The 27,369-nt window shown below is 42.8% G+C and overlaps 1 protein-coding gene across 5 annotated transcripts in view; it reads right to left on the bottom strand.

Moving 5' to 3' along the window:
- Nucleotides 1-27,369, bottom strand: part of ADAMTS2 (ADAM metallopeptidase with thrombospondin type 1 motif 2) — a 392,140-nt gene that overhangs the window by 272,314 nt on the left and 92,457 nt on the right. The window contains exon 1 of one of the 5 annotated variants that reach the window (XM_053298182.1): nt 15,227-15,382. The exons of the other annotated variants lie outside the window; for them this stretch is intronic. The gene's annotated coding sequence lies outside the window, so the exon portion shown is untranslated. Of the gene's footprint in view, nt 1-15,226; nt 15,383-27,369 lie in introns of those variants that run through there. 5 annotated transcript variants of the gene reach the window in all.

Raw genomic sequence — 27,369 nt, 5'->3', positions numbered from 1 at the left:
GACCGTGTTTGGACCCTGGACTGTGTTGACCTTGCCCATGGATTTCACTTTGGACTCTGTTGGATTGATTGGACTGACTCGGACTGGACCTGGTTTGGAGAGAAAGTCTTCCTTTCTGTAAGACTTTACTGTTATACTTCTGCCTGCCAGTTTTACGCTCTGTCTGGCTAGCCTGACAGATTTACTACACTCAGGGTGGTTTACACAGAGAAATAATAAATAAATAAGATGGATCCCTGTCCCAAAAGGGCTCACAAACTAAAAAGAAACATAAGATAGACACCAGCAACAGTCACTGGAGGTACTGTGCTGGGGGTGGACAGGGCCAGTTACTCTCCCCCTGCTAAATAAAAAAAGAATCACCATGTTAAAAGGTGCCTCTTTGCCAAGTTAGCAGGGGTTTTAGCCTGGCTTTTAATGATATTTAGTTTTAATCGTAGTTTTAATTTTCTTTTAATTGCCTTCTGATTATAATTTTAATCTGCTTTTGTTTTTGTTTTTGTTTTAATTGTTGTGTATTTTTTATTTTCGTGTAAACGACCCTGAGCCACTTTAGGAAGGCCAGTATATAAACTGAAAAAATAGATTAGACAAAGCAACCTCAAGCAGCAGTCAACTTATCATGTAGGAGTTTTTAACAGCATTTATTTTTTGACTCCAGTCTCTGGTGTCCATGTTTTAATTAATTTAAAGCATAAAATGTTACACCCTCCAATGTTACATTGTAAGTAGAGCCATATCAGGGAGTTGTGTGTCAGAAAAAAAGTGGAGAAGGCTTAAACATTGTCTGCAATTTTTTCTCTCTTGGTGAGTTGAGGAGATACTGAAAGAAGAGTGAAAGCTGGAGAAAGTTACATTTGATAAAAGTTACAGAAATATTAATGAAATCAGGCCACTTAGTATGGAGTGGGTCTCACTAGCTTTGGCAGCAACAAAGTTAATCATATGGCACTTATTTGTTGGCATGCCATCAGATCAAACCAATCTACTGCAGTATTTATAGCAAGACATGCTTTTAGGGTAAAGTCTTCACAAAAATATGTGTTTTTTAAAGGTGTGTTCCCAAAAGCTAAATAAATAAACTGGTGTAATATCTCATACAGCAACTTTTAAAATGTGTTTAGTTAATCAGGCTGAATAGCTTCCATTTGCTCTCCATTGACTTGCCAATAAGGTTGTTCACATGACTGAAAAAACTGGCTGGAGGGGGAGGCAGGCTCCTACCTGACTCCCTGTAGAGATGTGCATGGAACCGGAGACTGACAGTTCAAAAGTGGGGGGATAACTTCGAGGACTGGGGAGGGTGCTCTTCCCCCCTCCCCCTCCCACCACCACCATGTTTCCCCCACCGGAGCTGTTCTCAAAAATGGTCCCACCGGGGCAGCAGCATATCTCCTTGTTGCCCCAGTATGTTGCAGGCCGGAAGTAGCCACTGCATGTGCGCACGTCGTGACATGCTCACACACATCACACTCGCTCACGTGCATGTCGCAACATGCACACACACAGCAGCCACTTCCGTTCCACAACATTCTGGGGCAACAAGGAGGTATGCTGCCGCACCAGCAGGGCCGTTTTTGAGAACAGCACTGGCAGGGGAATGTGGTGGGGGGTAAGGGCACCCTCCCCAGTCCTTAAAGAGATTCCCCCACCTTCAAACTGGTGGAACCACCGACTTTTTGAACTGGTTCAGAGGCCCATAAAGGCCCCCGAACCAGTTCTGTGCAGATCCCTACCTCCCTGTAGATGATCCAATTTTCTTTGAAGGCTCTGCCACTTGCACAGCACACATGCCACGCCACAGCAAATGGCAGCACAGGGAGCTGGAGGAGGAAGTTCTACGGCATCCCTCAATGCACTGTGCCAGGAGCCTGGTGCATTGGGGTATTTCCCCAGAGCCAGGCTCTCTAGCCACTTAGCTGGGCACCCAGGGAGAAGGGCACGCTCCTGCTTTTCTATCTGGGTAAAAGCCCGGGGGGAAACTTGGGTTCCCCAGTGGGTGCTCTAGCCACCACAACCAGGGACCCAGGGAGAAGGGCACACTCAAGCCCTTCTACCTGGATAAATACCTGAGAAGAAGCCTTGGGCTCCTCAGTAGGGTGGCACTTGGATTGGCCCCAATCCTGGCGCTTCACACAAGCATCCCTACTCTGGTAGGGCTGCTCATGTGAGCAGCCTTAATGTATTTCTCCTGAGGCCAGAAACTTTCTCCAGATAAAATCCAGGGCCTTTGGAAAAAGTTACTATTCATAATACAGTAGCTTTTATTAAGATTTGTTTTCCTGTTTGCTATAAGACCCTGGTGTGAACATCTTCTCATAACAAAATAGCAATATCTTGCATATTCAGGATGTTAGAATCCCCATCTCCTAGAATTCAAAGTTAAACCATTCATCTCCCTATATTATTGTCCAATACACCACACACAATTTGTTTTCAGGTACCCAGCATCAGAACCAAGGTTGGGATGCTATTAACCTCACCTACTTACACAAGAATCTTCTAAAGGAAATTAAATATAGCTGAGGATTGAAGTCCACAGTGCAAACATTAGAAAAAAAGCAGGGGGAGAAATCAGGATTTGTATAAGCATGGAAGCTATCTGTCTGTCTGTCTTTATTTATTGCTTATGTTATACTGTAAAGCGCCACGTGCATGGAGGGTGCTATATAAAAAATGATAGAGTAGGGGGGAAAGGATGTTCTATATACTTTTTATATAAGATTATCCATACACTTTTTAGACAGATAAAAATGGACAGAGCTACACAATCAGACCAATTCTTTATTCATTCTATTGTGTTACCTTGACTGGCAGAAATTTAAGATAAAAATGGTTATGCTCTCGATTCATTTTCTTTTATAGATAGACGAATGATTGATCATTCATTATATGGAAGCTATGGTAGCAGTACTATCAATCTGCTAGGCAACCAGCCTCCCAATATGCTCTTTTCTAGTTCTCCCTGGAAGTAGCTGGTTGGAATAGGGGAGTGTGAGACTGTGACACAACTGTGGTGTCCAAAGCATGTATCAGAACCCTACCTAGTGGTCATCCTTGCTACCAAGCAATGAGGCCACAGGGTGCTTATTTAATGGCCTGGCTCTACCCCAAGACTTCCTTTAATTTACTTCATTTTAATGGATTAAAATAGTACTTTCACCTTTAAAAAAGGGGATGTTGAAAAGTGAAAGTGATTTTTAATAACAATATGATGCTCTAATTTCTACATATCTTTCTACGCAGAAATGAACTTTAAGCAAGTTTCTAGAACAGAGTAGATATGTCTAAAAATAAAAATCTGAAACCTCTGTACTTAAAACACAGTTTCATCAAAACCACATTTATCATCTGGAAAGAGTAAACTCCGTAAAGAACTGTATGTGTTCCCTGCTGATGATTCTAAAATGAAAAATCAACATAACAATTCAAAGCAAAATCATTCTGGCTCACTAAGGCTTTTCCAAAACTCTAAAAAATACACACACAAATCTGAATATTGATTGAAAATACCGACATTTTTCATGCTGACATTTCCAAATGAAGACATTTCAGAAGAACTTGGTTTATGAAATATTTTGACATTTCAGCTTTTCATTTCAGTTTAGGCTGGAGAAAAATGCTTTCCAAATGCCAGTTTCTTGCAGAACAAAAACTCCAGTTTCACAGAACAGTTCTCTCTCTCACTCTCTCTGTGGATCAGGTTCAAAACCAATTATGAAACAGCTGCATTGAGAATGCCATCCTTACCACAACAGAGTCAACCCTTCCATTATTACAGATCCCAGCCTTGTTGTGTAGATTGTGGTCAAACATCTTTCTTGAACAAGACAGAGAGCCAAGAGAGCACAGCCGGTGCCCTTTCAAAAGTTCTGTTGTAATAAGATATCATGAAATTAAGTCAGTGTACTTGATGTGTTTTTGATGCTGAACAGGAGTTATTTTCAGTTTGATTGCCAGGAATTAGTAGGCTCAACGTAAATGCCTCTGTCTATTGACAGCTATGTATTTAGTTCCAGTAATATTTCACTACAGAGAATGGTGATGTCTTGTGCAGTCTAGGACACAAATATTCAGTTTGGAAACTGGATCCTCTTGCTTTACTTTCAGGTTGCTGCCTGCTTGTTCCAGAGAATGCATAAACAGTATATGCCTCTGGAAAAACCTGCCTATCAAAATTAAAGCTTATTCAAAAGATGTTTTTGAAAATGGTATTCTCTCTCTTGGTATGGTTCTTAAATATCACAAGCTTGTTCAAGTTGGTGTTAAGACTGTAACATCATCTCCCACAGAAAAAAGTGCATATTCATTAATCGAGACCAAAAAAGCAGAGACAGGGTGTTAGAGGATTCTTTAGCAAGATTAATGTCATGTATCAGCTTGCAGAGCAGACAGCAACCCTAAAACATTATAAAGAAAAGCCCACAAGCAACACAAGTTACAACAGAGGGATAAGAAAAAAGATTAGGGACTTTGTATTGCTTCAGAAAGTTGTATGGGTGCATGAGTGAACTAAAGTGTTTCTACAAACAAGTGTATCATTATAACAACAAAAGGTTAAAAAAAAAAAGAGAGAGACAAGAAAGGTTGGAAGGAAAGAACAAACAGCCAGCCTCACAGAATTGTGACTCTTTCAGCTTAAACGAGTTTTAAAGGCATGCTTTTGGTCAGCCTGATGGATGATCTGTACCAGGGAATGGACAGAGGGAGCATGACTCTGTTGGCCCTTTTGGACCTTTCTGTGGCTTTCGATACTATCAACCATGGTATCCTTCTGAATCGTCTGCGGGGTTTGGGAATAGGTGGCACTGCTTCGCAGTGGTTCTGTTCCTATCTCTCCGGTAGATTCCAGATGGTGTCACTCAGAGAGAGTTGCTCTCTGAAATGAGAGCTATTGTATGGTGTCCCTCAGGGCTCCATCCTATCTCCGTTGCTTTTTAACATCTACATGAAACCACTGAGTGAGATCATCAGGAGATTTGGAGCAGGGTGCTATAAATATGCTTATGACACGCAAATCTATTTCTCCATGACATCATCATCCAGAAACGGCATAGCCCCCCTAAATGCCTGTCTACAGGCAGTAATGGATGGGATGAGGGATAATAAATTGAAGCTGAATCCAAGCAAGACAGAGATACTCATGGTAAGGGAGTACCTCCTTGTGCTGATCTTGGGTCGTAATAAACTGAATTGAATTGAATGGTAAGGGATCATACTTAGAGGGATACGATAGATCTTCCTGTTCTGGATGGGTTTGGACTCCCCACTAAGGAACAGGTACGTAGCTTGGGAGTGCTTCTGGACCCAGGCCTCACTCTGGTTTCTCAGAGTGTGGCTATGGCCAGCAGCGCTTTCTGTCAGCTTCAGTTGATACGACAGCTGTGTCTACTCCTTGAAGATAGTGATCTCAGAACTGCGGTGCACTCTCCACAGGTTAGCTCTAGGCTTGACTACTGCAATGCGATCTATGTGGGGCTGCCTTTGCATGTAGTTCGGAAACTTCACTTGGTTCAAAATGCAGTGGCTAGATTGGTCTCCGGGGTGTTTTGGAGAGACCATATTATGCCTGTTTTAAAGCAATTCCATTGCCTACCACTAGGTTCCGGGCAAAATACAAAATGCTGGTGATTACCTTTAAAGCCCTAAATGGCTTAGGACTGAGTTACCTGGGAGACTGCCTTCTTCTGCATGATCCCAACCGCACATTAAGATCATCGAGAGAGGTCTGTCTTCAGATGCCATCAGCTTGTCTAGCGGTGTGACTCAGGAGCGGGCCTTCTCTGTAGTCACTCCTAGGCTGTGGAATGTGCTCCCTATAGACATTTGTGGTTTAACGTCTTTGCCAGCCTTTAAAATAGCCCCTAATATACATTTTTAAAGCCATGCTTTTAGTAATCTCTGAATGTTGTAAATTTTTAAATTGTGGTTTTTATCAGTTTGTTTTGTTTTGTTTTTATTGTGTTTAATTTTTGTGAACTGCCTAGAGTCTTTGGAGTCAGGCAGCATATAAATTAAATAAATGAATAAATAAAAGAATGCTTTTTTAAGATAAGGATACCTTAGAGCTATTAATGGTATCTCATGCCCATTACCAAGGCAGGGATGGCAGGTGGGGGGCAGGCAGGGATAAACTTACCTCCCCCGCAATGGGCTCATGACTTGTGCACCTACACAATCCATGCTACTACACAATGCAGCATGGCCTTCTGGAGGCCAGGAAAATGAGTCCTGGCCTTCAGGAATCCCAAGATGCACTGCACGAGCAGCGCAGTGCATTGAGGGACTCCCCCTCTAACTGGGTGTTCTAGGTACCCAGCTCCATGTATGCTCAGGCTGCATGCAGGCTAAGCATACACCCATGACCCTGGACCTGGGGTAAAAGGTGCACTTGCACCCTTTAACCCAGGTAGAAGTCCGGGTAAAAAACCTGGGCTACCGGGGGAGGAAGCACTGAGAGGAAGCAAATTCTATTCACAACAAACAAGAACAATATAAGATGAGAGATAGAACCTTGATTGACTGACTGATTGATTGATTGATTAAATCCCTGCCGTCAAGTTGGTGTCAACTCTTAGCAACCACATAGATAGATTCTCTCCAGAATGAGCTGCCTTCAGCTTGGCCTTTAAGGTCTCTCAGTGGTGCATTCATTGCTGTTGTAATTGAGTCTATCCACCTTGCTGCTGGTCGTCCTCTTCTCTTTCCTTCAACCTTTTCCCAGCATTATAAACCTCTCAAGGGAGCTGAGTCTTCGCATAATGTGTGCAAAGTATGAGAGTTTGAGCCTGGTCATTTGTGCCTCGAGTGAAAATTCTGGATTGGTTTGTTCTATGATCCATTTGTTTGTTTTCCTGGCTGTCCATGGTATCCTCAAAAGTCTTCTCCAGCACCAAAGTTCAAAAGCGTCAATGTTTTTTCTATCTTGTTTCTTCAAAGTCCAGCTTTCACATCCATAGAGTGTCGCAGCAAAAACCATTGTCTGAACAATTCTAATCTTTGTAGGAGTAAACACATCACGGCATCTAAATATCCTTTCCAATGCCTTCTTCACTGCAGCCCTACCAAGTGCTAGTCTGCGGCGTATTTCTTGACTGCTGGATCCTTTACTGTTGATGGTCGATCCTAAAAGGCAGAAGCTATCCACAACTTCAATGTCTTCATTGTCAATTCTGAGGCTGGTTGCTGTACCCGTTGTCATTTAGTCTTTTTGACATTTGGTTGTAGTCCCATTTTTTTCACTGTGCTCCTTGACTTTCATTACCAGAGCTTGCAGATCATCCGCATTCTCAGCTATCAGGGTGGTGTCATCAACATAGCGCAGGTTATTGATGTTTCCTCCTCCAGCTTTAAAACCACACTCATCTTCTTCCAATCCAGCTTCTCTCCATATATGTTCAGCATATAAATTGAATAAAGAAGGAGAAAGTATACAGCCTTGTCTTACTCCTTTGCCGATCTGGAACCAGTCTGTTTCACCATGTTCTTTCTGGACTGTGGCTTCCTGCCCTGTGTATAGGTTTCTAAGGAGAACAATGAGATGTTCTGGGGTGCCCGTTTTCCTAAGGATATTCCACAAGTTGACATGGTTGATGCAATCAAAGGCTTTTCTGTTGTCAATAAAGCAACTATAGACTTCTTTCTGGTATTCTTAGGCTTTCTCAATTATCCAGCGTGCATCAGCAATGATGTCTCTTGCTACTTGGCCTTTTCTGAAACCAGCTTGAACATCCGGCATTTCCTTTCCACATAGGGTTCTAATCTGCGTTGGATGATCCTAAGCATTATTTCGCTAGCACGTGAAATTAAGGATATTGTGAGGTGGTTTACGCAGTCTGTTAAGTCTCCTTTCTTTGGTATGGGTATGTAGACTGACCTCTTCCAATCTGTTGGTCACTGTGTTGTTCTCCAAATTTGCTGGAATAGTTTGGTTAGAGCCTTGACTGATTCTTCTTCTGTTGCCAGCCATATTTCTGTAGCTATTCCATTCATTCCTGTAGCCTTCCGACTTGGTAATGACCAGAGTGCTGATCTAACTTCATCTTCCCATACTAGAGATTCTTGCAAGTAGGGAATATCTGCTAGAGTATCTTGGATGTTGATATCCCTGCTGTAAAGATTTTCAGTATACTCCTTCCATCTCTGTTTGATCTTCTATGAATCATAGAACCTTGACTCAATAGAAAGAACAAGGAACAGCATCACCTCTTGGTTGGTGGTGTTGCTCATATAATCATTACAAACTCCTTACAAATATGATAGATGTGTGAAAACACAGCAGACATATGTTACTCTTGCCCTACCTTTTACTTGAAAACTTGTTAGCGGCCTCAAATATAGCTGCACAGTAATAAATGGTCTTGAAAAGACAACATAGTTGTTCAGCAGAGTCTATTTTAGAATTTATAAATATCTACTTTCCATTTCCATTAAAAAAATAGCTCTGATCTTGGAATACAATTTCTAACCATTGCTACAAGTTTCTCGGTATTAGAGTCTATAGTGGAGTCTACAGTGTCTTGCCTAACCAACCTTTTGGAGTTCTTTGAGATTGTCAACAAGGGTGTGGATCAAGGTGATCCAATTGACATAGTATACCTGGACTTCCAAAAAGCTTTTGACAAAGTCCTCATCAAAGACACCTGAGGAAACTTAGCAGTCATGGGATAAGGGGACAAGTACACGTGTGGATTACTAACTTGTTGAAAGACAGGAAACAGAGGGTAGGTATAAATGGAGACTTTTTCACAATGGAGGGAAGTAAGAAGTGGGGTCCCCCAAGGATCTGTACTGGGACTGGTGCTCTTTAATTTATTCATAAATGATCTAGAAGTAGGGGTAAGCAACGAGGTGGCCAAATTTGCAGATGATACCAAACTCTTTTGGGTTGTAAAGTCCAAAATGGATTGTGAGGAGATCCAAAAGGATCTCTCCAAACTGGGTGAGTGGGTGACAAAGTGGCAAATGCGGTTCAATGTTGGCAAGTGTAAAGTGATGCACATTGGGATGAAACCCCAACTTCAAGTATACGCTGATGGGATATGAGCTGTTGGTGACTGACCAGGAGAGGGATCTTAGCATCATGGTGGACAGCTCATTGAAAGTGTTGACTCAATGTGCGGCAGCTGTGAAAAAGGCCAATTCCATGCAAGGGATCATTAGGAAGGGGATTGAAAATAAAATGGCTAATATTATAATGCCCTTATACGAAACTATGGTGCAGGCACACCTGGAGTACTGCGTATAATTCTGGTCACCACATCTAGAAAAGGACATTGTAGAACTGGGAAAGGTGCAGAAGAGGGTAACCAAGATGATCAGGGGCCTAGAGCACTTTTCTTAGGAGGCAAGGCTGCAACACCTGCGGCTATTTAGTTTAGAAAAAAGATGACTATGGGGAATCATTATAGAGGTCTATAATCATGCATGGTGTGGAGAAAGTGGAGAGAGAGAAATTCTTCTCCCTCTCACATAACACTAGAACCAGGGGTCATCCCATGAAATTGATTGCCAGGAAATCTAGTACCAACAAATGGAAGTACTTTTTCACACAATGCATAATCAACTTGTGGAATTCTCTGCCACAAGATGTGGTGACAGCCAATAACCTGGAAGACTTTAAGAGGGGTTTGGATAACTTCATGGAGAGGTCTATCATCGGCTACTAGTCCGAGGGCTATAGGCTACCTCCAGCCTCAAAGGCAGAATGCCTCTGAGTACCAGTTGCAGGGGAGTAACAGCAGGAGAGAGGGCATGTCCCCAACTCCTGCCTGTGGCTTCCAGTGGCATCTGCTGGGCCACTGCGTGAAACAGGATGCTGGACTAGATGGGCCTTGGGCCTGATCCAGCAGGGCTGTTCTTATGTTCAGTATATGAAAGTGTCTACAGTAGCTTTTGTACGAATCACTATATTGGCACTATATTCTTCATGTCTGCTCTGTAGATTTTCCATTTATGAAAGCCGATACAACATTGCCATAACTAGTATATATCAGAGAACTGCAAATTCACAGTCCTCACAATAGCATGCTGCTTGTCTTCCTCTGGAAATCTGAATGCATATTATTCAGCCTTCTTTTATATGCCTCACAGGTCATGTTTTGTGAATAAATTGGTACAGAAGACTCTGTACGTACTAACAGTACTTTGGTCTGTTTCTAGATCTTTCTAGAGATACAAGTAAAAATCTGCTGGCGTTTGAAAGCCAATCTCAACCAGGAAGCCCCTGGAGTTCATATTCTCCTATGTACGATGCTTTTGAAGCTTTAAACATCTGCCACACTGATGTTCCTACAATTGCTTGCCATAGCAAGCATCTGTTAATTTCACTCAATCTATGTGACCCACACCAGACATATAAGTAGTCAAAGCAGGCATAAACCTTGCACATGAGAATCATCTCTGCTAGAAAATAGATTTGGAAAAGCCTCAGCCACATATTGCAATCTGGACAGGGGTAGTTCACAAGAAGGTCAACAGAGAAGTCTAGAAGAGATCTCTGTCCGAAGCACTTGATGAGTCTGGTCACACTACGACCCATACTGACTAGAATAGATGTATAGTTTCAGATCAAATGACATGTTATATTAAGCTCATTTAGTGTTTTTGTTTTTTTGGTCTTAAAATCTTGCAATAAACTAAGTAGAATAATCTGTGCATGCTGACTTGCTTGTTTTTAATGAAGTAAATAATAGCCAGATCAGGATGGGGAATGAGCCAAGGGAAACTTTAACATTTGGCCACCCCAATTGTCCTAATATGGAGCTGGAGTCCCCTCCCCCCGGCTATTTACCTCTGAAGGGAAGCTAACGTGAGGCAACATTGCTCTTGTTACGATTATTGTCTCACTGCCAAAGGTCAGTATGTGTCCTCCTTGACCTCTCTTTTGTCTTTGACATAATTGATTTCCATGGTCTGCTTGACTTTCTTCATGCTTTAGGGCTCCACAATTCTGTTCTTAGCTTGTTCTATCTGCCAGTTCACTCATTCAACATTACTATGACCGGGATTGGGGGCGGCTTCTCTTCTTCCTTACCCTCTCTTTTGGGATCCCTTGGATCTTCTGTTGGGATCCCTGTTCTATATCCACTGCCTTTCTCTCTCCACACTCTCTTCTTGTAGGTCCTCATCGAATCTCATGACTTTCAGTATCATATATGCTTTGCAATGACACCCAGCTGCACCTCTGAACCTCAGGATTCTTTGCCTCCTACCAGTCCCACATTTCCACCTGCCTTAAATCTTCCAGGCCACCTGAAACCTTTTTCTTTTCAGAAGTATTCTCAGGTACAAATGGAGACCACCAGATGCCAAAGATGTATTGCTGATTCCAGAAGTCCACAAAACATTCCTAACAGGGTTATACTGTTCTTAACGGCAGAGATCACGAATAATGAGGTTTCTCTAGATGCAGTCATATAGAACTGCCAAAGTGAATAGCATTTAAAAGCTTTAAAATAAATATTTGGATTGGACCAATTAGCCGATTAGACATTGGCATTCATCTAAAAGTAAACTGGATTCCGCAGACAACTGTAGTTGAAGAGCAAATATACACACAACCTGAAGTCTGGGACACACCTACTGGATCTGTTTGATGCCAGCTGATGAGCCATTGATGTTTAACAGCTGCCAGTTTTGCTGAGATTTCTTTTTCCACTAGACATGTTCCTCTCCCAGATATGCCTTATCAAGCAGAGCCCTGGAATTCATTAGCTGACAACTCCCAGAGTCTGAGACCCAAGAGCTTACACTGTTCAAAAAATCTTTTCTGGTCTACTGCAAATCCCACTCTGTAGGAAAATCTCAACAGCAAATGTTTTTTTTTCCCCCTGCTGAAAAAAAATTGTATTAAGAGTAGACTCTTGCAGTGTCCCCCACCCCCACCCCACTAGACCATTTTAATAGTCAAGTTCTCCAAGAGTCATTCAATGAAGTGCCCCTATCACCCTTCCCACTGATAACTATTCCGTCCTTTTTCTGCTTATGACCCAGTCTCCCATATTCAACCATATATTTAACCAGCCCCCTGTCCCTCTTGTACCCTGGCTGCTTAAACATTTCAGTCCTTATTAGACTCTACATGCACCATATTGCCTTATTCTTTTCAGCAGTTCCAGGTATCAATGTCCCTCTGGCACTTCGGGGAGTGTTAACTCCCTCTTTTCTGCATTTCTGTCATTTTACTACTCTGCAGTTCTAATCTCCTTGATGTCTACATGTGGCTCAATTAAATTTTGGTCATGCACAGGAGGTCTCTGCAGCCATGAGCACTAGGCATTAGCCTTTTTTGTAAAAAGAAAAAAAAAGCAGAGGTCCTTAGCATTCTAACAAATGTGCAGTGCAATCTCATCCACATTTACTTAGAAGTAAGCTGCACTGTATGGGAATTATCCTCAGGCAAAGAAGTAGAGGATTTCAGTAACAGTCATTCAGAAAGAACATTCAACAGCAATTCTCTAAAGAGACCAAAACACTGAAAAGGTACATGTTTGGTTTCAACAACAAAGCATCCCAGCTACACAAATTAATATTGCAAAGGGAATATAGTCATTATTTTGGGTATGATAACATATAGTTGATAAGACACTCCTCTAAGAGCTGATAAATCATTATTGTACTTTGGGATCTTTTACATATCTTCCTTAGAAAAAGGGATAAGAAATATATAGCCAGCGGTCCCCAAGATCTTTTGATCTTGAAGAATGTAAGCTCCTTGGAGTTAGGTCATGCCTTCCATTGTTGTCAATCTGTAAAATATCATGTACACAGTAGTGCTAAATAATTAACTACGGTACTAGAATTCTCAATGTTCTTGTTTTTTAAAAGTCTTTAATTCTAGTGCTTGTGGAAATGAATTTAAAACAAGAAGGGCAACAAATAAGAATTTCACATGTGATACTTCCAAGTTTATTTATTTATTTGACATATTTCTATACCGCCCAAAACTTGCATCGCTGGGCGGTTTACAATTAAAATCATTTAAACATCAAATCAATTAAACAATTAAAATCATTTAAACATTAAAAGCATTTAAAACCCAACATTAAAACTATTAGAACTATAAATCTAATTAAAATCCTGGAAGAATAAATGTGCCTTCAGTGTCTTTTTAAAAGTTGCCAGTGATGGGGAGGCTCTTATTTCAACAGGTAGCGCATTCCAAAGTCCAGGGACAGCAACAGAGAAAGCCCGTTCCCGAATAGCCACCAGATGAGTTGGCGGCAGCCACAGACGAACCTCACCAAATGATCTTAACAGGCAATGGGGCTCATTATGAAGAAGACATTCTCTTAAATACCCAGGGCCTAAGCTGTTTAGGGCTTTAGAGGTAATAACCAGCACCTTGTATTTTGCCCAGAAATGTATCGGCAGCCAGTGTAGATCTTTCAACACAGGAGTGATATGGTCTCTCCTAGATGACAAAGAGACCACCCTGGCTGCCGCATTCTGAACCAACTGCAGTTTCCGGACTACGTACAAAGGCAGCCCCACATAGAGCGCACTGCAGTAATCCAGCCTAGAGGTTACCAGTATATATACCACCGTTTTGAGGTCAATATAATCATTGTTACATCCCAGCTCATTATTTAAGTGGGTGGTTTTTTTTGTTGTTGTTTATTTTGTCACTAGCCGACCCCGCACAGAGCATCTGTGCGCTCTTTGGGGCCGGCATTTACCTGTTCCCCACCACTACCTTCTGCCCCAGTCTCCACTTCCAGGCCCAGCCGCCTCTCCTCCCCACCACCACTTCTGCCCCCAAACTCCCCACACCCGGGCCTTGCCTTCGTGGCTGGGCTGGGCCCGCCACTGCCTCTGGCCTCTACTGCGAGGCCTGCCGCTGCCGTGGTGACCAATCCTCCTGGGTGTGCTTCAGCCAATCAGGCCCATCTGCAGCCCAGCCAATCAGCTGGGCGCTGGGACGCACATTCCAAGGCACACCCAGGAGAATATATATAGATTTTCAACGTTCTACCAGCACTAAGGGTTCTTGGTAAATCATGCTGGCTTAGAAGATTTCATTGGGAATATTATTTCTTTCATTTAATAAAGCATAAAGATACGAGGTTGGTGTGGACAAGCTGCAAGTGAACTATTATTCAAATTAAAGATACCCTTGGCCTTATATTCTTATATCTGTGTCTTTATTCACTATGACCAAAAGAGACCATCTCATCTAATTTCCATTGTCATAGGAGCACAGCTATTCATTAGATTCAGAAGGAACTGAATTACATCCCCGTAAGCATTTGAATAAAGTACTCAGTTTTGAAGCAATTGGAAAGAAAGTTCAAGCACACAGCATTTCTGCTGAAAGCACCTCGGATAAAAAGGCTGTAAAACAGGCATAACATAAGCCAGAGACGTAGGTTTTGGGTGGTATAAAAATATGTAAAATGAATGAATGAAATGAATAAATAAGAGTTTCCAAAATTCCCCTCTCAACTTCCTTTATCACAGCTACAAAATAGCCTCCAGTTGGGAAAAAGCCCTCAAAACTGTTAAAACTAACCTTTATCAAAACATGATTGACTTCTAAAATTCTCATAGTCTTATATTCTTGATATGCATAAAATGTACCTCCAACATTCTTCAATAAAAATTAGTTCAAAAGAATATGGACACAGGCCATTGCTATACATTACATTCTGTTTCTACAGATGCATTTGGTTTTTAGATTTAAAGAATAATGCAAACTTGGCAGAAGAATCAGTTCACAGGCAAAGAGAATCTATGTGCAGGTATAAAAGAGAAACCAAGGCTGGCTGGCTTACACTAAGATACTTTAATATTTATTTAGGGGAAAGAATGAATGTCATAATGAGAATGACAAGAATGAGCCAGCGTGGTGTAGTGGTTAGAGTGCTGGACTAGAACCGGGGAGACCCGACTTCAAATCCCCATTCAGCCATGATACTAGCTGGGAGACTACACCGCTCTGGGCTCCTTGGAGGAAGAGCGGGATATAAATGTAATAAATAAATAAATAAATGTGACTTTTACAGCCTGGCAATGGACAAATAGCTAGGAACAAGAAGTTTTGCCACTATTCTAAATCTTCAGTGAGTAATGCTTTCCAAATTAATATAAAAGAGGGATTAAAAAATTAAATCTAGCTCTTGAAAATGTTTCAAAGCATGTAGCAAAACTACATGTTACATGCAGCACAACGATATCACCCAAAATGATGTCATAATGTTGAATTCTTCCCCTGTCAGTAACTTACCTCTTGTTATAACATCATAATCACTGTGTCATCTCTGACCTCATCCTCTGGACAGTCCTTACCCTTTTCCATAACTGGCGGGGTGGGGAAAATCATTCTGGACAGGGAGTATTACTAAGTAAACAGGATTAGAGTAGATAGTTAACTTTACCATGGTAACAAATCCACAACCTAATGTGTTAAAGAACAATGGAACTAATATATTATAGCAGAAAGATCTAACAGGGATACAGAGTATCCCTGCTAGTTTCTGATCTCTAACCACGCAGCTAACTAAAGAGGGCTGGCTAGCAGCAGGCCAGTTTGGCTGATATACCCATGGCAGCCCACCACACAAAGAGGAGTAGCGCAGAACATCTGAATTGGTCCTATGGGTTGATATACTACAGTAGTTAGAGCGGCTACTGCAGAAAAAGTCTAAATCAGCCTCATAACTTGGCTAATAGGACCACAACAAGGTAAGATCAATTAGAATCTTTCCAGATCAGAATACACAGGTTTGCTTAACATGGTTTATTAACAAATACAAGAAAACCAAAAGAGCAAAATATATTTGCACGAGCGGATATAACAGGCATATAAGATATATCTTAAATAGCTACAGAAGATCTGTGTCAAAAGCCAATACTTTGAGTCAGAAATCAAAAGTTGTTCTCTGCAGTTCTGCTAACTTATTGTGACTAAGCGCTGTTGACAGACCTATCCTGAAAGTTCCCTTTGAAAACCAGTAAATACCACATCTTGTCAAATAGATGGAAAATTAATCTATTTGGCTGTATGAGATTAGGCCCAGAGTAAATCAGAGTGTGTGGGGGCCCTTTAACACGTGTGTGTGTGTGTGTGTGTGTGTGTGTGTGTGTGTGTGTGTGTGTGTGTGTGTGTGTACACACACACACACACACACACCTCACCAATCACGATCAGTGTTGCTGCTACTTTCATTCTGAAATCCGCCTTCACCACAGAGCCATCATTCCGCAGTGAGTAAAGAAGCACATACTTTTATGCTCATGAATATTAAGTTTCCTACTAGCCAACCCCGCACAGAGCATCTGTGCGCTCTTTGGGGCTGGCAGTTACCTCTCCCCCCCCCCCACTTCTGCCCCAGTCTCCGCTTCCAGGCCCAGCCGCCTCTCCTCCCCACCACCACTTCTGCTCCCCCTTTCTTTTCCTGCTCCTGGGCCTTGCCTCCACAGCCGGGCCGGGCCCGCCGCCTCCGGCCTCCACAGCCAGGCCACTGCCACAGCAACCAATCCTCCTGGGTGAATCTCAGCCAATCAGGCACGTCCACTGCCCAGCCAATCAGCTGGGCGCTGGGACACACATTCCAAGGCACACCCAGGAGAATTATATGTACAAGCCTGCCCACACAGAGCATCTGTGCACTTTTGGGGGCTGGCTGTACCCTCCTGCCCCACTCTCTCTTGCCCTCCCTTCCCCCCACTCTCTCTGCCCTACACTCTCTTGCCCTCCCTCCCCCTCCTTCCTGCCTCACTCTCTTGCCCTCCCTCCCCCTCCCTCCTGCCCCACAGTTTCTTGCCCTCCCTCCCCCTCTACTCTCTCTTGCCCCCTCCCCCTCCTGCCCCACACTCTCTTGCCCTCCCTCTCCCCTGCCTCCTCCCTCCTGCTCTCCTCTCTCTTGTCCCTGCCCTCCCCTTCCGCCCTTCTCCCCCTCCCTCCTGCCCCTCTCCCCCTCCCTCCTGCTCCCCTCTTGCCCCGCTCCCACCCCACACTCTCTTGCCCTCCCTCCCCCTGCCCCCTCCCTCCTGATCTCCTTTCTCTTGTCCTCCCTCCCCTTCCGTTCCTCTCCTCCCCCCCCCGCACTGTGCATCTTACCTCAGCGGGTGGCGAACAGGGAACCTCCTCCTGGGTGGCGAAGCCCATTACCCATTTCCCTCCCACCCAGGCCTCCAACAGGAGCCCGGGGCTTCACGCTGTTGCCTGTTTCCCACTCACCCCTCTCGCCGGCACCTCCTCTGGCCGTCCTGCCACCTCTGCCTCCCGCTCCCACTCCCGGCGGCCAGGCCAGGCTGTGCCGCTGCCACCTTGTCCTTTCCCGGGACAGCCTGACTTGGCCAGGCCGTCCCGCCACCTCCTCAGGATGTTTTGTGGCCCGCCGATACCGCCTACTGCCATTTTTTCTTGCCCGCAACTCTCGCCCTTCGGTGGCAGAACTCTGTATGTGTTGCAAAAATTCCACTGCCAAATCCAGGACACGCATGCTGGCTAAGAGAATTAAATATAAAGAAGATAGGTTGTTCAAAGAGGTAATGAAGTTGCAAAGTCTTGTAGGCTGAAATCCTATGCACACTTACATGAGAATAGGTTCCACTGTACTCGATGGGACTTATTTCTGAGTAGACAAATTGAGCTGTTATTCACAGATAAGGGGATAACTCTAACAAACTGCCTGCCTCCTTATCTGGCTCAGCTTCCTGCTGAAAGTGGGGTGCAGCTGGGTAATTTTGGACCCTGGACCTAATGAGCTTATGCCCCCTCACTACTCCTGCAAAATAAGCATTATATATATACACTAGAGAGGTGCACGAATGGCTCGTGCACGGGCTGGTGGGGCAGGGAGCGGTTCCCTTAAGAAGCTTGTAAGGAGCTCTTTACCTGCTTGTCCCTGCCCTGCCACTTTCCCCCCAGCAATGCTCAAAAATGTAAAGGGTTGGGCAGGGGGATTGTATATGAAGGCAAAGGGCAGAATCCTCCACATGGGGGTGGAATGATGGTCCAAGGGGGGCTTCAGTTCCAGCAGGGTTTTTTTTTAATTTTCTGCCATGAAACAAGCCACATATAGGCCTTTTTTGGAAGACTTTTTTAAAATTAAAAAAAATCATTAAAATCAACATATTGACCAATGCACTTCAAAATCAATATACAGAGTCCTGAAAACCTATCCTACATCTGTGCTCAATTTTAGAACTCTGGGCCAATCAATTCTGAAAAAGGAAGTGAAAGGGGGGTCATGGTTAACCTTTTTATGAAGGCAATGGGCAGATTCCTCCACATGGGAGTGGAATGATGGTCCAGAGATGGAGGGGGGGACTTCAGTTCCAGAGTTTTTTGTGCCATGAAACAAGCCACTTATAATAATTTTTGAAGGGTTTTCCCCCCAAAAAAATTAAAAATCAACAGACAGACCAATCCACTTCAAAATAAACAAACAGAATCCTGTTAACCCTTTCTACATCCATGCCAAATTTCAGAGCCCTAGGCCAAACCATTATGAAAATATAAAAGGGGCCCTCTTTTCCCTTGGGGAAAAGCATGGGGCCCTCTAGGAGGGCACATGAACCTGGGCCCCCAGGTCCATGACTAGCAGTGCCCCTGTGTGGAAGTACTCTTCTTGCTGCTGTTGGCTGGCTGACTGGCTGGCTAGCTGGCTATCAGACAAAGAAGCAAGCAAGCAGACAGGCAGGAGAGAGGCCATATTGCTGCTGCTGCTGCTGCTGCTGCTGCTGCTTCCTCTTCCTCCTCCTCACTGGGTAGCAGCACTGGCCAATGAAACTGCACTGCTGCTGCACTGCTCTGCCTTTTCTCTCCAAAGGCCAAGGAGACATGCTCAGTTTTGAAAGGAGGGAATGAAGGAGCGAGAGGAAGAGATGGCGAGGAGAGATGGTAGTGCAGGAAGGGAAGAGTCAAGCTGTCAACTGAAGCAGGCAAAGCCAAGGTGCCCACTACAGAAGGTGGTAAGGCACTGGTATCTGACATACGAAGCCACCCTAGATATGAGGCTTAGAGCAATTTCTCCAATTCCCACACCCTAGGGATGGTTGTGAGGGTGTGGGTGAAACAGAGCACATGTAAATGCAAATTGTAATGAAAAAATCATCTAAACCATATAGAAATATTAATAATGAGAGACCTCATAAAACAGGTATGACCTAATGAGATATGAAGGAGAAGTTACACAGGTGCAGCCCCATGGACTTAAATGAGACTGTACAGGGCAAAAACCATTTGTGACTAGACTCTTCCATAGTTTCACAGATCTAAGAAGCAACTTTATTTAGTTTATGCAGAGGAAACAGAAGGGAATCAGGAACCAGCTCCTTGGTTAATTTTTTTCTCAAGATTTTCAGCTCTATGAGCAGATCTACAGAAGAGAAGTTGACAAAAGCCTCATAAAATAAGGATGATTGTATGTGTATTAGCAGCTCAGTCCAGCTAACTGAGCAAGGAGGCACCTTTCAAAATGGTGATTCTCTTATATTTAGCAGGGGGAGAGCAATTGGCCCTATCTAGCCCCAGCACAGAATCCCACCAGTAGCTGCTGCTGGTGTCTACTTTGTTTCTTTTTAGACTGTGAGCCCTTTGGGGAGAGGGATCCATCTTATTACTTTATTATTGTTTTCTCTGTGTAAACCGCTTTGGGGACTTTAATCGAAAAGCGGTATATAAATATTTGTATGTATGTATGTATGTATGTATGTATTTGGGGAGAAGAGAGGTGGAAACTTTCAGTTTTGTATCTGCAATATTACTGACATTTATTGCCAAGGCATTCTTACATGTATCAAGACTTTGGAAAAGGCCTCCAACTCACAGTCACTAGCTATAATAATCCACTTAAATGTTAATTATCAACGGGCCAAGAAGTTTCTCCGGAGATAAATAATAATGAAGTTTCCTAGCCAATTATATAATTGCATAATCATTGCTTTATATGAACCTTATTAACATGAGCACCATTGCAAACATAATAGTATAATCTCAGAAACTAATTTCTGTCCACAGCCATCAGTCATCCAAAATGGAGAAGTGGATTGTCAGAGTTAGTTCCAAAGGGCAATTTTAAGATATGGGGAACAGTACACCGAAATCCAACAAGCCTAGAACAAATGTCATATCCCATCTTTGTTGTGGAGCTTGTATTAGTTCCTTTAACTAACAATCCAATCCCAAGATCCAGTGCTCCACTTCTGGGGACCCTAGGACTAGACTCATGAATCCCACTTTGCCATATCCAGCAGAGCAATTTTTGTTGGCATGATGGCCCCAACAGCTGCCCTCTACTCCTCTAACAGTATCCAACAGACCTTGCAGTGAGCTTTCCTAGTAAGGCTGAGCAGAGTAGAGGGACAAAATCCATGGTTACAAAAGAACTGGCTGACAGACATGAAGGCATCTAACCTGGCTAACTTTAAAATAATGGTTGAGTTTAAAATGGTTATCTCTAAAATAACCAAATGGACCACTACTCCATTTATATACTGGCTGATATACAGAATAACAAAGCGCTGGTGCATTGATGGTGCTCTGGTGCTACAGGAGAAGGGTGTTATTTTTCCCCCAATCTCCTCTTCCCTCTGAAACCAACTGTGATCCCCAAAAATATGTACCTGAGGGTAACTCAGACTGAACAAGTCACAAAGTTTAGGTGATGAGACAGGAAGAAACAACCTGAGATCAAGACCCCATGTGACTCTTGCCACTGTGACACACACACCCCCGACACACACACCCCAGGAGAACTAGGGGAACCCAAGCCACCACCCTCATCACTACCCAAGGACACAACCCTGACTTCATCCTTCGATGTGTGAAGGAGCTCCCTATCACTTTTAGTAGCATCACCACATTTAGTGTGGTGATGCCTGCCCCACACTGGCATCACCAGAGCTAGTGCTTAAGAAATTGGGTACTGCCCCTTTAAGAAACAGAGCCTTTGCAAGGAAAGGGTGAGGCCAATTCACTCTGCCAGGGCAGCAGCTATAAGAACCAAGAGTTTGCTGCAAGAGCTGCTGGAGTAAATGTCTTCTATGTTGCATTGTCCAGTGCTTGTTTCTCTGCCAAATGCTAGCCAAAGTGCTGGTTCTGACCCTTGGAACTGCACTCTTGGATCCCTGCCTTGGCAGAAACCCTGGCTCAGCCTGGAGCAGAATAGATGGCTAAGTGGAACTTCCATGTTCAAGGGAAGGGACAATAAATTGTTCACCAGGCAGCTACTGTTTCATTCCCATAGACCAGGGCAACCATATCAAATGCCCCTATACAAAAATATTTTTTAAGAACATAAGAGCAAACTACATTTGGAATGGAAGTATGTAGAAGTTCTGATTGCCATTTTTAATTGAAAAGCAGTTTTAGCAGCACTATTTTGAACAAGGATAGGCATAGAGGAAGGATGATTAGCCCTTTCCTGATGGCCATTGTCCCACACATACACACTGCCAGGGTCCATGGGTAAACAATACAGAAGGAAAGCAGCTTTAGGGAAATTTTAGTGAGGAAATGGCTGTTAGGTATTTGTAGGGGTAAGATGACTGTTAATTTTCCTCCACTTCAAAATTACGCCCTCCTCAAACTGCATTTCTATTAAAAATTCAAAAGAGCTTAGTCTTACACAACAGCTGGGATTACATCCTTTGCCTTCTCTCTCATGATGCTGAAAGATGTATATTTATTGGCTTGGTGCCAGTTATCCCAAAACATGTTCTACACTTTGATGGTGTCATCTTCCTCAACCTATCAGCTACCTCTGAACAAGGCAGCAAATTGTTTAAGCCAATGGAAATGCCTTCAGTGCCTAAGGTGATCTCTCCAAATACCCAGGACATCCTAATAACCTATTCCTGCATTTAGAGCTTTGCTTCTTTATAGTGATTGTGCTACATTCTCCTCTGTATTGTTTATTTTAATAATGCTGCTAAAAATCCATTTGATCCAGTGATGTCCTATTTGTCCCTTCTCTCCACTCTCCAAATAAACAGAGACTTGGCAGTAAGAATGGCTCTGGCCAATGCATGTCTTCCCGTTTTCCTTTCTCACATAAGTTTCAAAACTACTTTCTCTGTTAAGTTTCAGAAGCTACTTTTTCTCCTCTCATTATAAGCCTGTTCTGCTTCTTTGTTTCTTTTCCACCAATGAAAACTTTAAAAGATGCCACAGCCAAAAATCCAGTAAAACTGCTCCTTGGATTCCTGTTCTTATTTTTTTCTAAAATCACAATGCAGTGCAACTCTTTAGGGAGTACCCAGAGTACTGGAGTCTCAAACAGTCTAGGACAGAAAAATGCAAAAAGAGCTGAACCTCCACACCTGGCAGTCTACAGACACCTTGCTGGGGCTTAGTCGTGTACATAAAGACAAACATTTTCTAGATAAAGACTGGAAGAAAAGTACTCCATAATATTGCATGAACCAGAGTTGGTGGCAGCACAGAGATAGCAATAATAAAATGACAGTCCAACATTATTTTCTCTTCTTTTCCCTTTCTTCCCCATACAAGTGGTATGTTTGTCTAGAAGAAAGATGTGGGTTTTGCTACAGCAGCTTAAATTAAATCTAAGCTTTCAACTGTAAGGAGTAAATAGTCTGAATGAGGATTTAGAAATAAATCTCAGGGCACCATACAGTACAGCAGATTTATTCTAAGGCATTAGGGAAAGGAAGAAAAAAACCTAGCATTATGATGGAACATGATTTGGGTCTTCAAGATAATTCAGAGCATGTGTCCAAAAGTGCTCTGTATTCAAATTACAGATGCTAAACATAACCCTTTATTTTATACATAATGACATACACATGCAACTCAGGTAACAAATGCATTTTTAACCCAAAGAACATATACATATAATAAGTGATTTATAAAATGATAGAAACTTATAAAGGTATGCATGGTATGAAAAACTGGAAAGAGGGAATTTTTTGTCTCCTCGTAATACAAAAAACATGGGGGTTAATGAAATTAGCCTGGTTCACATATCACATGGAAACATGGCTTAATCATGGTTTTGTGAAAGTTTGCAAGCCGCTTGGGCTCTCACACACTCTCCCTCCTTTGTGTGCAAGCAGAGAGAGAAATTAACATTGGGTCCTGTTACAGGCTTTGTAGTGATGTCTGACTCCAACAAATCCCAGTTTGTTCTAACCAAAGTTAGCAATCAAGCCCAGACATGAAGCCAGGATTCAATCAGATTGGCTTTCCTACGAACAAAAAGAATCTCTGTTTTGACTGGGGAAAGTCTCCACTTGTTAGCCATATCCAGTCAATCACAGCCTCCAAACACTAATTCAGAGTTTCCACAGTCCCCTTTTTCTGATGTAAAGGAGAGCTAAACCCTGGTCAGGTGATATATGAACTGGGAACATTGTACTAGTAGCTCCCTTCTTCAGTTGGGGATTGACAATGGTCCCTAGTAAGAGAGACGTATTCCTACAGGATCTGATAGAATTACACTATATCCTTAACATAGATGTGAGTTTTTATAGACATTCCTTATATCATAGATTTGAGGAGAGGAAGGGAGGGAGGGAGGGAGGGAGAGAGAGAATAACAGGAGGTTCAAATCCTTCTGAACTGCCTAGGCAGGCTGGAGCTCAGAAGCACTGTTTTTGCTTATTTCAACCCTACCTGGAGAGCAGGTTTCTAGGTGGGGGGACGGATTACTGTTTGTTTCATTGGCCACAGAATTCTGATCACTGGAAGAGTATCTCAGAGCATGTCAAAGCATAAGCGGAGCTTTCAAGTGCGCTCTCAGAGTTGGGACACTCCAAGTACAGTGCCCCCAATATATGCCTGAACAAGGCTAAAGAGTAGAATGTCATCTCCATATTGGTAACACTGCACTCTCCCAGCAGTTCCATGCAGAGGTTAAATTGTATGGGAGACAAGATGGAACCTGGTGAAACTCCATAGGCCAATTAACAAACAGTAGTCCATCCCCCCACCCCCACACCCCTTCTGAAATCTGCCCTCCAGATATGACCAAAACTTGCACGGAACAGTACCCTTCAGCCCCAGCAAAACTAGACAGGATTTAGTCCTCCTACACACACAAACCCCATAGCTGAACACCTATGTTAAAAATTCCAACAGATACTGTAAGATTACCACCACCCCACAGTCACTGGGAAACTTTTTCAGCTCTCACTCTAAAAAATTGAGGTGCCTGTTCTATTGATAGCTGCACATTTTGTTATAGCTTAGATCTGTAGACAGAGGGCACCAACAACAATCAGAGCTGAGACACTCTCATCCAGGACAAAAACTCCTCACAGATCAAGGCAGCACACAATAGTACCATAAGGATTACTTCAGAACGCTGTCAGAATGCTCACTGCTTTTTCTAAAGGTTATTGATGCTACTAAATCAGCATATACAAGGTCAGAAAGGTTGAAATTCATATTTATTTTATAAAGAAGACATGGCTAGATAATAATAGCTGATCTGTGTTTTCACAGTCCTCAAATGAAAAGATGACTGATTTGGTACTGAACTTAAAAGATAAAAGAAAAGAAAACCCTCACACCTCTGCTGCCTGTTCATGTCTAGAAGACCATAGTGTGAATAGGGGTTATTCATGTGTGAATTGGGGCTATGCACACATGCAGGCAAAACCGAGCTAAGGAAGCCCAGCCTGGATTTGCCAGCACATGTGAACACCTGGGAGCTGCGTGGCGGAAAACCTGCTTAGGGAGCTGTAATGAATGGGGACTTGGTGAATGGTGGATTTAAGCCCAGCCTTTGACTCAGAGCAAGTCTACATGGGGGAGAGAAAAATGCTGATCCATTCCCGCCATGTTTGCTCAACAAGGCTGTCCTTCTGGTAATCGGTGCCACCACATCCAAATTATTACAGAGTTCCCCCCCACCTGGATTTGGGTGAATGTACCAGGCCTGCTCAACTTAGGCCCCCCAGCAGTTTTTGAACTACAACTCCCATAATCCTCACCCTCAGTGGCCAGGGATTATGGGAACTGTAGGCCAACATCTGCAGGAGGGCCGAAGGTGAGCAGCCCTGCAGTGTGTACATTGTACATTCATTGTACACGTGTTGAACATAACATGTGACTGTTAGTAGTATCTTTTTTTCAATAAATGGCAAGGCGGCTGTCAATTGTACTACCTAATACCTCTAGAGTCTAAAGCTTAGACCATGCCATGGTATCTAGGGTGGGGCAGGCAGGGCACGTGCCCCAGGCGCCACCTGAAGGGGGGAGTCATTTTTAAAAAAATTTTAAAAATGGCTGCGGAAAACAAAATGATCACCATGTATGTTCAAATGCCAGGCCTTGCAGAGGCCATTTGAGCATGCGTGGTGGCCATTTTGTTTTCAGCAGCCATTTAAAAAATATATATTTTAAAAACAGCCACCGCACATGCTCAAATGGTCCCTGCAAGGCCCTAGAGGCCAGTGGGGGGAGGGGGAACCTTTGCAGACCCCCCCCCACACACACATGGCCTTTAGGAAGCGACCCCGAAGGGGCTACAGGTATTTTTTTTAAGTGTGTGTGTGTGTGTGTGTGTGTGTGTGACTGTACACATATTTAGTTTGGCACTAAGTACAGAGAATCAGGGCTTGTGAATATTGAGCTGAGGCTTATGAGCTAGGATTGTATTCATTTGCTCTTACTTTGCTTCTTGTGATAAGTGAGTTAAATGTGATGTCTTAATAATATGGCTATTAATGGTGAGTTTGTCTTTGAAACAGTGTGAAATCCTTAATATTAAGGCCCACTGGGAGTTTCTTGCTCTCTTTCTCTCATTTTAACTGTCTTTCTGAAAGACTAGAATATATTCCAAGCAGTGACACAGTTTACTCTGCATATCCTTTAATTATTTTCAGATAATTATTTATTATCTGGGAAAAGCCAAATTCTCCATTTATTTTTAAAACTTATGTCATAGTGATGCTACAATGCATAGTAGAGAATTAGACAGGTACTTCTGTTTAGTTTTCCAAGTACACCTCCACATAGTATTTGGGTATTTCATGAGCCCCAGCATACTGAAATTTGTAGTTTTCCAGCATTTTTTGGTCTGGCTAAGTCCACTGCTAAATAGTTTTTGAAATATTAAAAGATTAACAAGCTTGACTTGTATTTTCCAGCTGATATTATGGTAAAGTTATGTGAAAGATGGGTGTCAGATGTTTGGACAGGGGGCGCAATTTCAGTGCTTGCCCTGGGCGCTATTTTCCCTAGATACGCCTCTGTATGGCTGCTAATTTGATTTTAAAACCTTGTTGAATAGAAAGGACAAAAGACCAAATAGAGTACAGTACAACAAATTACAATTCTGTACTGGTCACAGTACTTTGTGCCTATAATTATGAGCACACTTGAGAGAAAGTTAAGTGCTCTTAAGCTGCATTGATGGCTCAGAAATTAGAATCAGAGCAGATTTTTAAAGCACTCCAGTAAAGTACAGATAGTATATTAGAGAAAATTAAATCAGAATACAGAGAGAAAGTAAGGCAAACTATATTTCCAATAAGAAGCTTCATTACTTATTTGTAATGGTGTTACAAATGGTGTTGTAGTTAGGACAACCATACTGTGAAAACATCAAATCAAAATTAGAATTTAGTATTTGGGCAGATTTTTTTTCCCTGGCATTGTTCAGTCTTCTAAATTTGCACAGTAAAGCCAATAATCTGTTTAAATTTTCTAGACAAGCCTTGGGCAACTTCACAAACAGCAAAGGACTTCTGTTTTCCTTTTGGATACTCAAAAATATATGTTGAAGTAGGCAAACTGTACACAATATTTCTGGAGTAGTAATTTTCATTACATGTTATGTATAAAATATATGCCATTTTCTGCTGTTTTCCATAATTTCTGGTGGGGTTATTCTCGGATGGGAAACTATTCCCATCTCCTCTCTCTCCCTCCCTCCCTCTCAAATTACCTAATTATTCCCTAGCCCAAGAGGCAACCTCCTCCTAATTAAGAAATACATTAATTGGCCTGAAAGGACACTAGCATCCAATTGTCACTACCTATTTATTTCTGCTCTGCTGTTTCAGTTTCACTTGAGATTTGCATACTCATATCAAGTTCTGCAGACATTTGTTTATTTATAATGCCCTTGGAGTGCACATGGCTGTATAGCTATTTTCACCAAAAAGCCTTCTTTTAAGGAGGAAGGGTACCATTATTGTTTCATAACCAGTACCACAAGCCCCTTTCATACAGAGCTGAGGGACTCAGCATCAGCAGAAGCAACTCCTCCTCCCATTTTTCCTATTGACGTAGTGGCGGGATGGGTGGGAGAAGGCAGGATGGCACAAGAGACTTGCCATAACTCCTCCTCCTTGTGGCATCCTCCCCTATATGGGCCCTGAAGTTTTCAGAGCTTAGTCATGCCCCTTGTACTGGTGCTGACTTGGCTTGACTTGGACACACTAGCT

The sequence above is a fragment of the Hemicordylus capensis genome, chromosome 2 (genome assembly GCF_027244095.1).
Source record: "Hemicordylus capensis ecotype Gifberg chromosome 2, rHemCap1.1.pri, whole genome shotgun sequence".
Classification (NCBI taxonomy): Eukaryota; Metazoa; Chordata; class Lepidosauria; order Squamata; family Cordylidae; genus Hemicordylus; species Hemicordylus capensis.
This window is presented reverse-complemented; position numbering and strand designations above follow the sequence as displayed.